The sequence below is a fragment of the Medicago sativa genome, chromosome 8, assembly GCF_051527215.1.
Source record: "Medicago sativa cultivar Bolivia chromosome 8, Bolivia_mono, whole genome shotgun sequence".
Taxonomy (NCBI): Eukaryota; Viridiplantae; Streptophyta; class Magnoliopsida; order Fabales; family Fabaceae; genus Medicago; species Medicago sativa.
The window spans coordinates 79773435-79786117 of NC_140756.1; the positions used below are offsets into that span (position 1 = coordinate 79773435).

A 12683-nucleotide genomic window follows, 5' to 3' on the forward strand; every position below is an offset into this window, starting at 1 on the left:
CATATAAATAAGTATTCTCTCTAAAACACTTATAAAAAAAATTGCCATCAGATTTTAGTCATTATTAATTATTATAAGTTAAAAGTAACTACTTTTGCATTATTGAAATTGTACACGTTGGCTCAGTTGGTAAGGAACGGGCCACTTCCTTGCAGAAGGTTGTGTGTTCGATTCCCTCTGCCGATGTGAGGGCATTGTTGATGGGTGATATGTAAGTATCTCTATAAGTGCCCTTCGGGCCCGGAGGCGTGCCCTGACCCTGGTGGTGACCGGAGCCGAACCCACCTAAACTTTCTGTAACCAAAGTGCCCTTCGGGCCCGGAGGCGTGCCCTGACCCTGGTGGTGACCGGAGCCGAACCCACCTAAACTTTCTGTAACCAAAAAAAAAAAATTGCTCCGATTATCGGATTGTTAGGCTGTAATCATATTTTTTGTGACAACATACAAATTAAAGATTAACAAAACAAAGCAACCTTTTTTCAGGGTTTTTATTTATTCTTCTCTTTGTGTACTATCGTTTTATCCCTTTTGGTACCATAAGAAAATAGACCATTTAAGAAAGCATTCTCATCTCTTAACCAATACAGAAAAGCTAGGGAGTTCTACTCCAGGGAGAGAGAGAGAGAGAACAAAACAAAAATGGGAAGAGGGAGAGTTGAACTAAAGAGAATAGAGAACAAAATTAATAGACAAGTCACTTTTGCTAAGAGAAGAAATGGTGTACTCAAGAAGGCTTATGAGCTTTCAGTTCTTTGTGATGCTGAAGTTGCTCTTATCATCTTCTCCAACCGTGGCAAACTCTATGAATTCAGTAGCACCTCCTGGTAACTCTTCTCTTATATCACTTCCTTTATGTATCTAATTATGTGTTTCTTTTGGTTGGAATATGTGGTGCAAACATATAGTTAATGTTTTCTCAAGTCTGAAAGCCTCTAGTTCCTGAGAAAGAGGACACAATTAATTTTGAGTTCAGCCGATAGGTAAATAAATATGACAAAAAATTATTTCGTCTAAGATTCTAATTCCGTCCCGATCAAACATATAGTTAAGATTTTATGCAAGATCTGTGCAATTAATTAGTGTTTTTGATCACCTCAAGTTAATAAATATTATATCTGATTTATTTTTTCACAAACAAAGGGAATTATTATTAATCAAAATTGAAAACAACTATTTACAGGTTGATTCAAAATATATTTATATGTACTGCCTAAACATGAGTTCTCAGCAGTTAACATATGCAAGCTTTGGAAAAAGAGATCCATTTTGTCTCCAAATATATATATGTATGAATAATTTTTTTTCATTATATTCCAGATTTGTTTAAAGTGTAAAGTTCTGATCTTTAATTTGCATTCTGTTTAAATATGTTTCAGAGTAATTACATTAACAATACACTAATTTGTCTCATTTAATCTCTAACCCATGACATTGTGAAGATCTGAAACTCCTCTTGTCAAAGTGGATTTTTTTTTCTTTTTCTATTCAGTTTTTGTTTTGAAAAAGCTTTGCTGCTTTTATTTCAAGATAGGTTCTTAACTAGGGCAACATCATATTTCCAGAATGTAAAAAAGGGTAAAAGTAAAAAAAAATAAAAATTAATTCAAAGTTTGTTAAAAACATGTTTAAATTGGGTTAATGATAATTAAACCATGAACAAGCCCTAACAATCATCAGATATATATGTAATTTTGTTTTTGAATTTTGGCCTACGTACATACTACAAGCATCTGATTCATGATATAGAGTATTAGCAGACTAGGCTAGGAGTTACTGTTGTGATTTGGTGTGTGAGATGGGATGTTTGATTTGCAAACCTGTTTTTACTTTGCGTTTGCATTGCAATTTAAGGATGGTTCCAAGAGAGAAAGAGAAAAATGGTATCTTTTGCTTCTACAAAGCCTGTAAAGTGTAAATCAACATCTATCCTTAGTTAAAACTGTTGGGGAATAGCTAGTTTGATTCACAGCATATACCAAAAAATAAAACATTAATTGCTCGTTGACGTTTTCTATCTGCAGAAACATGTTATAGAAAACGATTGTTTGTGTCTTTTATTGAAGTAATAACTATTGGTTAAACTACTCCCTCCGGTCATATTTATAAGCAAAAAACAACTTTTTAGGTACATTGAATAATTAATGTATCTGACCTATAATTATGACCAGATACATTAGTTATTGAATGAACATAAAAAGATGTTTTTTTTACTTATAAATGTGACCGGATGAAGTATTTAATAAAATTTAGTCCGAAGTGATTTAGTCGATTATTTCACATATGTCAATGTATAATTTTAACATTACTATCTATTAGTAAAAATTATAAAAAATTGATATTTTAAAAATATTTGTCGAAACAAATCCTACATTTTATATGTTATCATTTATCTTTTTATCATAGTAAAAAATATGGTCAAAATATGTTATGAGAATAATATATATGGTCAAACTATATCACGTAATATGGGACGCAAAAAGTAATAATCAAACAAAAACGTTGTCGTCCAACGAAGTTGCATGAATGCGTACTCGATTTGCAAAAAGGAATAGTGATAAATTTATACTTCGATCCTTGTAAGTGTATACACCTTGAAAGAGAGAAAAAAAATACTACATATAATAAGTTGATGATGTGACGGAAATAATAAGAAGAGTTAGAAAGAAAACGATGTGTTGAATGAATGTTAGAATATAAAGAATATATTATTGTTGTTGTTTTTTTATAAGCGAAAAACTTTATTGAGGAGTATAAGAGGTTCTGAACGGAGAAGGCGTCAAGGTTATATATTTTTGTATATATGTATGCACCCACACAATATAAAACCATGATTATTTTCCTCTTTTATGGAGGTGAGAAGTGTTTGTAATTTTCATTTCAAAAGTATTCAACTTTATCACATTGAAAACTATTCAAAATTTTGATGAGACCAAACTAATACTTCAATTTTTAAGTAGAAGTTTATGGTCTTTCATTTATTATAATACTTACAATTGAGATACAATGACTTGTAATCAACTCGATCAAAACAATGAATTACAAGTGATATAAATTAATTTAGTTTTGAGGCACTAATATTGGTTTATCTTGTTTTTGTCAAACCTACACAAATTGAATCACCCCTAATCATTTCAGTTGTGTAATAGCAAGTCATACCATGAACTTCTATTTACATGTTGGAATACCCCCTATGTTTTGCTTATAAAAACATTTATTAAAGTTTGAAAACACTTATAACTATTCTACCCTAGAACACATTAGACACTTTTCCATGCAGAACCCATCTTGTTTCCCTTAGAAATCAATATCATTGATCTCATAGAGTCTTTCCTTGTATCATATAGCATGATGAAAACATTGGAGAAATACCACAAGTACAGTTATAATGAACTGGAGACCAACCAACCAGCCAATGATACTCTGGTAAATGTTCAACTATTACATGATATATTATAATTTTATTACTTTTTAATACTTATGTGGATAATGTTTTTCATAAATTTTATTAACTGATCTCTGCTTCAATGATGATGTAATAATGTGTCACCTGGCAGAATTACCAAGAATATTTGAGATTGAAAGCACATGTAGAAATCTTACAACGTTCACAAAGGTAATTGACACAAGACCCAATGAAAATTGCACTTGAATTCTGCTTACTTTGATCTGTTAAGGAAATACTACTAATAAGTAATAACTAATTTGAGTGGAGAAATGTTTGTAAATGCTTTAGGAACCTTCTTGGGGAAGATATTGCACAAATGAATACAGGTGAGCTCGAGCAACTTGAAAATCATTTGGAGGCAAATGTTTAAACAACACCTTTTTTTTTTCTTTTTACAAATGATTTGTGTAACCTTGACTTATACCAAATCAATGCAGGAAACGGTGCTTGTTGAAACAAATAACGATCTGAGAAGTAAGGTAAAAATTATTTCGAAACCAAATACAGATCATATGTTTTCCATTGAAATTTAGGTGCAAGTTGGTTTTTCTTATGGTAATTTAGGTATAAGTTGTAGTAATGCATAACTATTGTAAGTATAGTTCTCTATCAACGAATTTTTAAAAAATAATCTTATTTGCTTGGATTAGTATTCTTACTTTGGACATGGACTCTCACTCTTAAATGGACCCACCATATGTTTATAGACCTAAAACAAACTTTTAAATTGATGACTTTATAAAGTACGAATACATGAATGAAAAATTATGGTAAGATGAATTCAATACTAAGGTCTAAGTATGTATGTCACTTTTTAATACTATTTGGACATTGCTGAAAATTTGTTTTCATGTCTTACCTATCAGTATGACATTATTTAAGACTATGTTTGGGTCAGTATTGCTGTATATATAATTTAAAAAGAATACTATAAAACAACAAATTAAGCTTTTGATGAAAATTCTATGTTGAAACAGTTAGAAGAAACCGATAACTTACAAGTTCCAGGTAGAATATTGGCTTTGGAAGCTGGTGGATCTAATTTCCATCATGCACCCTTTCCTTCTCCTCCTCCTCCTCAATCAGATAGGTTTCTCCACCATGTGGGAGTGAATTCCAACTTGCAAATTGGGTAAAGTCAAACTATTCATGAAATTGTCTAATATCATTTTTACCAAATACAGTATAAGGTTTTATGAGTTTAATTTTTTTATTTTTTTTTACAATTTTATGAGTTTAATTTGTATACAACTTAAGTTATATAAATCACAATTAATCATACACTTTAAAAGTAGTTATGAACAAAGTCAAACGTTTTTAATGATTTAACGGTTATGGTTGATTGACATTTACAATAACAACAACAACCAAGTCTTATCACACTAAGTGGGGTCGGCTACATAGATCAAATGACGTTGTATGTAAATTAAATTTGTTGAAATGTTTTTATTTTTCTTCTTTTCATGTTTTTTTTGTCAGGTAGCCTAGTGGCTAGAATTCACCTTGTAAGATGAACAAGTGGGATGTCCGGGGTTCGAACCCCAGCCCCCGCATATAATAACACATTGTCCTACCAACTGAGTTATGCTCACCGGACCTTCTTTTCATGTTAATATGGCTAATAGTAAATGTTTTATTGATTTTATATGCAGCTACAATCCGATGGGTTCTGCTGATGTAAACGTTGGAGCGTCATCCTTGAGAATGAATGGATTCGACGCTATGACGTGGATGCTCTAATGACATTGAATTTTCACACCATAAAGATTATAAAGAAATTGTAACGAATGTCTCTAGCATTATTTATCAATCAATGTTTACATAAATAAAAATGGCAAGTAGTATTGTCATAAAAATTCCTGAACCAACAATTAACGTTGCATATTCGTATATTGATCAATTTATTCAAAACTTGTAAGCTTTTTATTCATGAGAATGAGATAAGCATACTGCATATATGCAGAGGCGAATGGTAGTATAAGGGAGGGGTAGCCCTTGCTACCCCAAAAAAAAATATTTTTTTGAGTGAGTAGGTATATTTTTATATTTAGCTACCCCTAATAATATATATTTAGCTACCCCAAGTTTTATTTTAAGTGAACTAATTTTTTTCTATCTTTATTTAACTTCTGGTTGAACTTCAAATTATTTAATCGTCTCGTATAGGAACCGGAAGATTAACACCCAAAAGAGATAAATAATAATAATCTTTATAGTTTATCTAACAGTAAAATAATACAAAAGTGGGCACATACCCACAGTCCACCACACAATTATTATTAATTAAAAAACAAGGAAAATTGGCTTTTTAACTCTTCAGATCACAACACAACATACAACACGGGATCCCCACGCAACACAATTACACAGTACACACGAGAGAGACAAACAAACAATCTGTGCGGTGCCATGGTGACCTAAAAGTAACAGGTTAACAACAAGCAACATTAATTAGATTCTCAATTCACCCAGGTTATCAGGTATGATCTCAATTCACATTTCACAATAATCTCATTTAGTTTGAAATCAATTTTTTATGTTTTGCTTTGGAATTTAGCGATAGCAACACAAGCCGCTAAAATTTAGTTAGTTTTTATGGTTACTATGTTTCTATAGTTAGTTTTTTTTATAACTTTTTATGTTTTAGGTTAGGAAAAACAAATTAGGTTAAAACAATTTGTGTTATACTGTATAATTTTACTTCCGGTTCTTATGTTTTTTTTTTTGTTGTTGTGATATTTGATTTAAACAACAAAAATTCTTATGTTTATTTGATCTATTATTTTAGGTATGAGTAAAATGAAAACTATTGACAACTTCTTTAAAAGAATTGATACAAATGATACAATTATGGATGAATTTGAGTCTTTGAAGGGCCGTCGAGTTCAATTTTCATAAATAGCTACTATTAGTCTTTATTTCTTTTGTTGTAGTTTTTTGGGTACAATACGCTATTCTAATGTGGCTTTTTTGGTACAAAATAGTTTATTGCCGCATCTTTTGGTATAATCCGTTCTTGTTGAATCAAGTGTATATTTTATTAAGAACATTTTATATAAGTAATAGTTATTGTGAATTTTTTTGCCTACTACATTAGATTAGTTCAAAAAAAAAATTATATGTGGCCACCTCATAGAATTATCGCTAGCTTCGTCGCTGCATATATGCTAATATCATAGGAGTAAGGTTCTAATCTATATTCACCCTTATTCAAATTATCTTTCTGGTCAAAGGAATAAATATGTGTAATTATTTCTTCTTTTTAATAAAAGACACAAACGGACTTTAGGCAACGTTTTTATTTTCTGCCCTATCATGATAGGGAATCATCTTTTTTTTTTTTGGTTCAAAAAAGTTTAGGTGGATTCGGCTCCGGTCACCACCAGGGTCAGGGCAGGCCTCCGGGCTCAAAGGGCACTTACAGAGGTACTATTTTCTGCCCTATCATGATAGGGAATCATCTTTTTTTTTTTTGGTTCAAAAAAGTTTAGGTGGATTCGGCTCCGGTCACCACCAGGGTCAGGGCAGGCCTCCGGGCTCAAAGGGCACTTACAGAGGTACTTACAGATCACCCACCAACACCGTCCTCACATCGGCAGCGGGAATCGAACACACAACCTTCTGATGGAAAGTGGTCCGTTCCTTACCAACTGAACCAACATGTGTTGGCTAGGGAATCATCTTTGTCCGAGAGTAATACTCACTTAGACATAAACTTAAATAATATTTGAACATGCACATAAAATTAAGAAAGAATAAAATTAAAAGATATTAATTGACATGAATAAAAATTATTTTTGTTCATTTTATGTGAATGTGTTCAAATAGTATTGACTTGTATCTATGAAAAATCTTCTCTTCTTCAGTGTGACATATATAGGCTAGGCTAGGCCTTTTTTGGTTTGTCTTCTATGCACAAACTTAGGACTAGCTAAGAATCTTTATGAAGATAAAAAAGTAACAGAAGTGCTATTCATCCTTCAATGTATGTATAGTCCACTGAATTGTGGAAAGTAGAGATATTCTCCAATATTAAGTTGGATTGACCATTGAATTTTGCCAAATGGAAGATTAACTACCCCTCCCATTATTCTTATGTTGAATTTCAAGTGTCATTAGACAAAAGAATATTCCTCGTCAGTCGTTGTCCGTGTAATTTTTTTTTTTGAAGTGAAAATAACTTTCATACAACTTCATGTATATAACTTCATGTATATAAATGTATGAGTAATGATACATTAATTGACTACCTTATGTGGCAACCCCCCATTGTACACCCCTTATGGGGTATTTGTTTAGTGGATAAGAGAGAAATGAATTGATAAAAGGGAAAAGAAATACTCCCTCCGGTCCTTATTATAAGAAACAATTGACTTTTTTGATTCATTGTGTAAGTGATGTATCTAGTCCATATTTACAATAAGATACATTAATTATTCTATGAACCTAAAAAATCAACTTTTTCTTATAATAAGGACCGGAGGGAGTATGATTAAAAAATGTCATTTGGAGTGGTATGGAAAAAAAAAGTGTCAACACATAATTTCCCATAAATGTATATAAGAACATTTTGGTAAACAATGTTACATGAGTTTGAATATCATCTTAAAAGTTAGTTATATGATACTGGTTCAGTTTTAACATTGTAATCTTTAAACTAATTCTGATATTATGTTAAATAGTCTTGAATTTCATCTTACAAGTTATCTTAAAAGATGATGTTGCTCAAAATATATATTTATACATTCAATAGTTCTGGAACCTGAACAATGAAGTACTTTACAACAACTTCAATAAACATAGGGTAAAATATGCATTTCATCCCTGTAATTATAGGCCGTTTGATTTTTCATCCCTGAGCTTACTAATCTTCCCATTTTGTCCCTGTAAAAATTAATCATTTAAAATTTCGTCCCTCACCCCATTTAATCACTGCCATGTCATCAAATTAGCAAAATGGCATGGGAATGGACAAAAATACCCTCATCATCTTGGCTTCATCTTCTTCCATTTCCTGAATGTATTCCATCACCACCACCACCAACACCATCAATCTCAATCATGAACCCAGCTACAACAACACCACCGCTTCTGAAAATCAACACAACTAATGCCAAAGTCAAATATTGTTGGAACATAGAGTACTGTTCCAACTCTAATCAAATAGCCAAAGGTACAATACAGATACTGCAGAAGAGGATGCTGCAAACCAGTACAAAACACTATGCTTAGGAGTTGCTCTGCCGAGTTGGAAGGCTACTTGCAAAGTTGCAAGAAACACTTGCAAGATTCCATTGGATGGACCCGCCTAACCATGGAACCAACGTTTTGCAGTTTCTATTTTTTGCCATGAATCATCAATTATGAATCAAAAAAATTGCTCTTCAATAAATATCTATAGTAAAAGGGAAATACCATCTTAGCTGGAAATAGAAATAGGAGCAACTTTGAACACCAAAACAACAACAATCAAGGGTACGATTTCTACACTTCCGCACCGGTTAAGCAGCGACGACCACGGCGGTGGAAGCGGAGGCTGAGGAGAGAGCCATTTTGATTTTTGATTTGGTTTGGCTTTGGCTTGTTCTTGCTCCTTCAAATGAATGTGTCTGTAACATTAGAAATTGTATGGATGAAGCTTCCATTTTCTTGATGATGAATTTTTTGAGAGAAAAAGTTGTTGGAGAGATTTTAGAGAAGAAGAGAATGGGTTGTGATTTATGTGTCTGGAGAAGAAGAAGAATGAAAGAAAGAAAGAAAGGAAAGAATACGGGTGAGAGAAGAAGATGAAGATGAGGGTATTTTTGTCCATTCCCATGCCATTTTGCTAATTTGATGACATGGCAGTGATTAAATGGGGTGAGGGACGAAATTTTAAATGATTAATTTTTACAGGGACAAGATGGGAGGATTAGTAAGCTCAGGGATGAAAAATCAAACGGCCTATAATTACAGGGATGAAATGCATATTTTACCCATAAACATATTTGTTATATCCTAATTTTGGACCTAAAAATACTTGTTCAAAATTTTCTTTCATCTGTGATATATGTCTATTATTTTTGAACATTTGCCAATTTGTTATTGATTACACTGACATTTCACTCTGCTTTCTCTCTCAACTTAGTTTTACAAATCTTTCCAACTGTGTATTTGTCCATGTTTTCTTGCATTTCAAGTCATCCAAAAAAAAACATCTTTCTTGCATTCCAAGTCATTTGAATTTGTCCTGGATCAATTGCATCTCCCTCTGCATTTTATTTCAAAGTTATTTGCAAAATTCATGAAAAAGGGTATTTTAGTCATTTCCTGCATCCAAACTCATTTTAGTCCTTGAAAATTGTTTAAGTCTTTTCAAAAGGTTGGAATAAGCTCTTATTTCAACTCTATGTCAAAATCCATTGCAAAAATTACATTTAGAGTCATTTTGAGTCAGTTTAGCCCCTAGGGGCATTTTAGTCTTTTCCTGTGTTAAAACACTGTTTAATCCTTAAAAATTGTCTCTGAGTCTTTTAATTTTGCTTGCATAAACTCTTGCTTTAATTCCATGTCAAAAACCATTTTAAAATTGCATTTGAGTCGTTTTGAGTCGTTTTAGTCCCTAGGGGCATTTTGGTCTTTTCACACGAAATTTTGGCAGAGAGAGGTTACTTTGAAGTACCTCATTTAAGTAGTGGGTTCATTTTAGTCCTTTTTGTGTTTTTTATTTTGTTTCACTTTAAGTTTTTTTTCCAATTATCAAATTTTAATTCATTTTTTATATTAGTCCTCATTTTTTTTCTTTTTAAAAAATTGCATTCAAGTCCTTTGTTGTTTCGAATTTATTTTTAAGTTTTTTTCCTTTTAAAATCTTTTCCAATTTACATTTTAGTCCTCCAAGTCAAGCTTTTATTTTTAGTCTTTTTTTTAGGTCAATTGCAGATTGGTCCCAAATTCTTAAAAATTGCAGATTAGTCAAAAGTTTGTTACAAGTCCAAATCCACGTGGCAACAAGGTATTGGTCCAACTATCACACATGGCAGCTTATAAATAGCCAACTCATCAATGCAACAGTACACACAGATCCATTCTCTAACCGCCAACTCAACAAACACAAGTCCATTTTCTCTCTCATCTCCTCAGAGATCAAACACAAAAGATTTCCAGAAATTGGTATGAACATCATGAATGTTCATCCCCAATTCTAACCCTAACCGAACTCAATTCATACCAAATCCTCATCAATTCAGCACCAAAACACATCAATTCACAACAATCCATCACAGAACAACAAAAATTCAAAATCAAATCAAGAACACGAAGAAACAATCACAAACCCTAATTTCTCCAGGACCAAATTCAAAGCGAAATCAAGTGAAGCTCTTCGCGATTCTCAGAGATTCAATTGAATCTTCATCATTGAATCACTTTTCCCTGCAATTCCAGCACGAGCTCACCAAAACGATGGCGTTCCCGTACGATCACAGAGAAGAAAGTTTGAGAAGAGAAGGAGCGAAATCAAAGAGAAATTGAATCGGTGAAAAAGAAGAGGAAGATCAAGAACCGATTTATTTTCGGTTTCGAAGCTTACCAGAAGCATCAAGAACATATTAGGACTCAAGTTTTCCGAAGATCTTCATCTAAAATCTCCAATAAAATTGTCAGGTAACACTCAAATATCATCGTCCTTTTCCAAAAACAAGTTACAAGAACGAATCAACATAGATCTTCAGACTTTCGGAAAGTTGCACTCGAAAAGATTGAAAACCTAAAAATAATTTCAAAACCGTAGCGAAGTCTTTAGATCTATGTTGATTCAGGTGTTATTTGTGAAAATCAGTGTTAGATTCATGATTAGGGTTAGGAAATGAGTATATCGAAGTAAAAAACCATAAGCCTCTGAGAGAAGACGAGAGAAGATGAGAGAAGACGAGAGAATCTGAGAGTTAGAGAGAGAAATGAAGGGAACAAATGAGGCTTGAACCGGCCTCTTAGGTTTTATAGAGGGAGTGAACTAGACCGGTTCACCTGAACCAGTCTGGTTCGCCCTTGAACCATGTGTTTAACCGTTAGATCTAGGGTTACACCTTCTAGATCAATCCAACGGTCCCTGAGCTCCCTGGGGATCCAAGATCCATGTGTGCGTGGGTTTGGGCCTATTGTTGTACTGGATTTCGTTTTTTCTTTATTTTCTTGCTATTTTGACACTGTTTCTTGCTGTTTGCACCCCTATATGTTCAAAAATTCTTGAAAAAATTCCATAAATTTTTCCATATGTTCTTGATATTTTTCTTGACATTTTTGTGATATTTTTGTGTGTTAAAACCTGAGGAAAATATATGTGGAATTTCTTGCTAATTGTCTACTATTTTTTATTAAAATTTGTGAAGTTGTGCATCTAAAAATCCTTTAAAATTCTAAAAATCTTCATGTATATTTCTTGTTAGTTTTGTGGTGGTTTTTGTGATAATTGTTGCATGTTAAAACTGATAAAAAATAATGTGATGTGTTTCTTGTTATTTTGTGATGTTTTTGTATTAAAAATTTGTGAAAAGTACATGTTCTTGATCCCTAATCATGATACATGATATTGATTTGTGAAGTGAGAATTTATAATGGTTTTCTTGCTGTTTTGGAGTGTTTGTTACTGCATGTGAATATATTGTTTGAGTTTACTTGTCTTACAAGTCATGTGAGTGTTTGATTAAATAAAATGCCAAGTATGTCTAAACATATCATGGTTCTTGACTTGAGCGTATCCTTATAATCCTCATATTATAGAATGTGATAAAACCCTTAGGAGAGTTGGCATGATGAGAGGATTATAGGTCATACATTTGTTTTGATATCATGATAAGTTTTAGATATATCTTGCCACTTTTAGGATAAGGGTTCATTACTTTTTGCCAAGTTTTTAGCATTTCTTTTTGCTTGCAATTTCCATTCTATAATGCCCTATGCCACTAACCACTTTACTTCATGTTTCATGCATTCCATAAAGCATTTCATCCTCCATCTTCTATCCTTGGTCTTTATTTTCAAATTCATGCAAAATTAGAATGTAATACTTAGGAATCTTTGTATTTTACTTTATGCTTTTAAATTCTTGCAAGACCATAGAATGTATCTAGGCCAATGATGTAAAGGACAATGGACTCTAATGATGTACACCGACACAAGCACCGACACATGCACACACATCACATAGATATCTTTAGATATATGCTTAGGTTATGCATGTTTAGATGTATGTTAGGA

The 12683-nt window shown here is 32.4% G+C and overlaps 1 pseudogene across 1 annotated transcript; it reads left to right on the plus strand.

Annotated features, from left to right (window-relative positions):
* Window positions 1-514: 514 nt before the first annotated feature.
* Window positions 515-5407, plus strand: LOC146902005 (MADS-box protein CMB1-like; annotated as a pseudogene). Its single transcript, XR_015021034.1, has 6 exons — window positions 515-825; window positions 3346-3424; window positions 3556-3614; window positions 3735-3925; window positions 4424-4578; window positions 5099-5407. The product of XR_015021034.1 is annotated as an MADS-box protein CMB1-like (transcript).
* Window positions 5408-12683: the final 7276 nt, after the last annotated feature.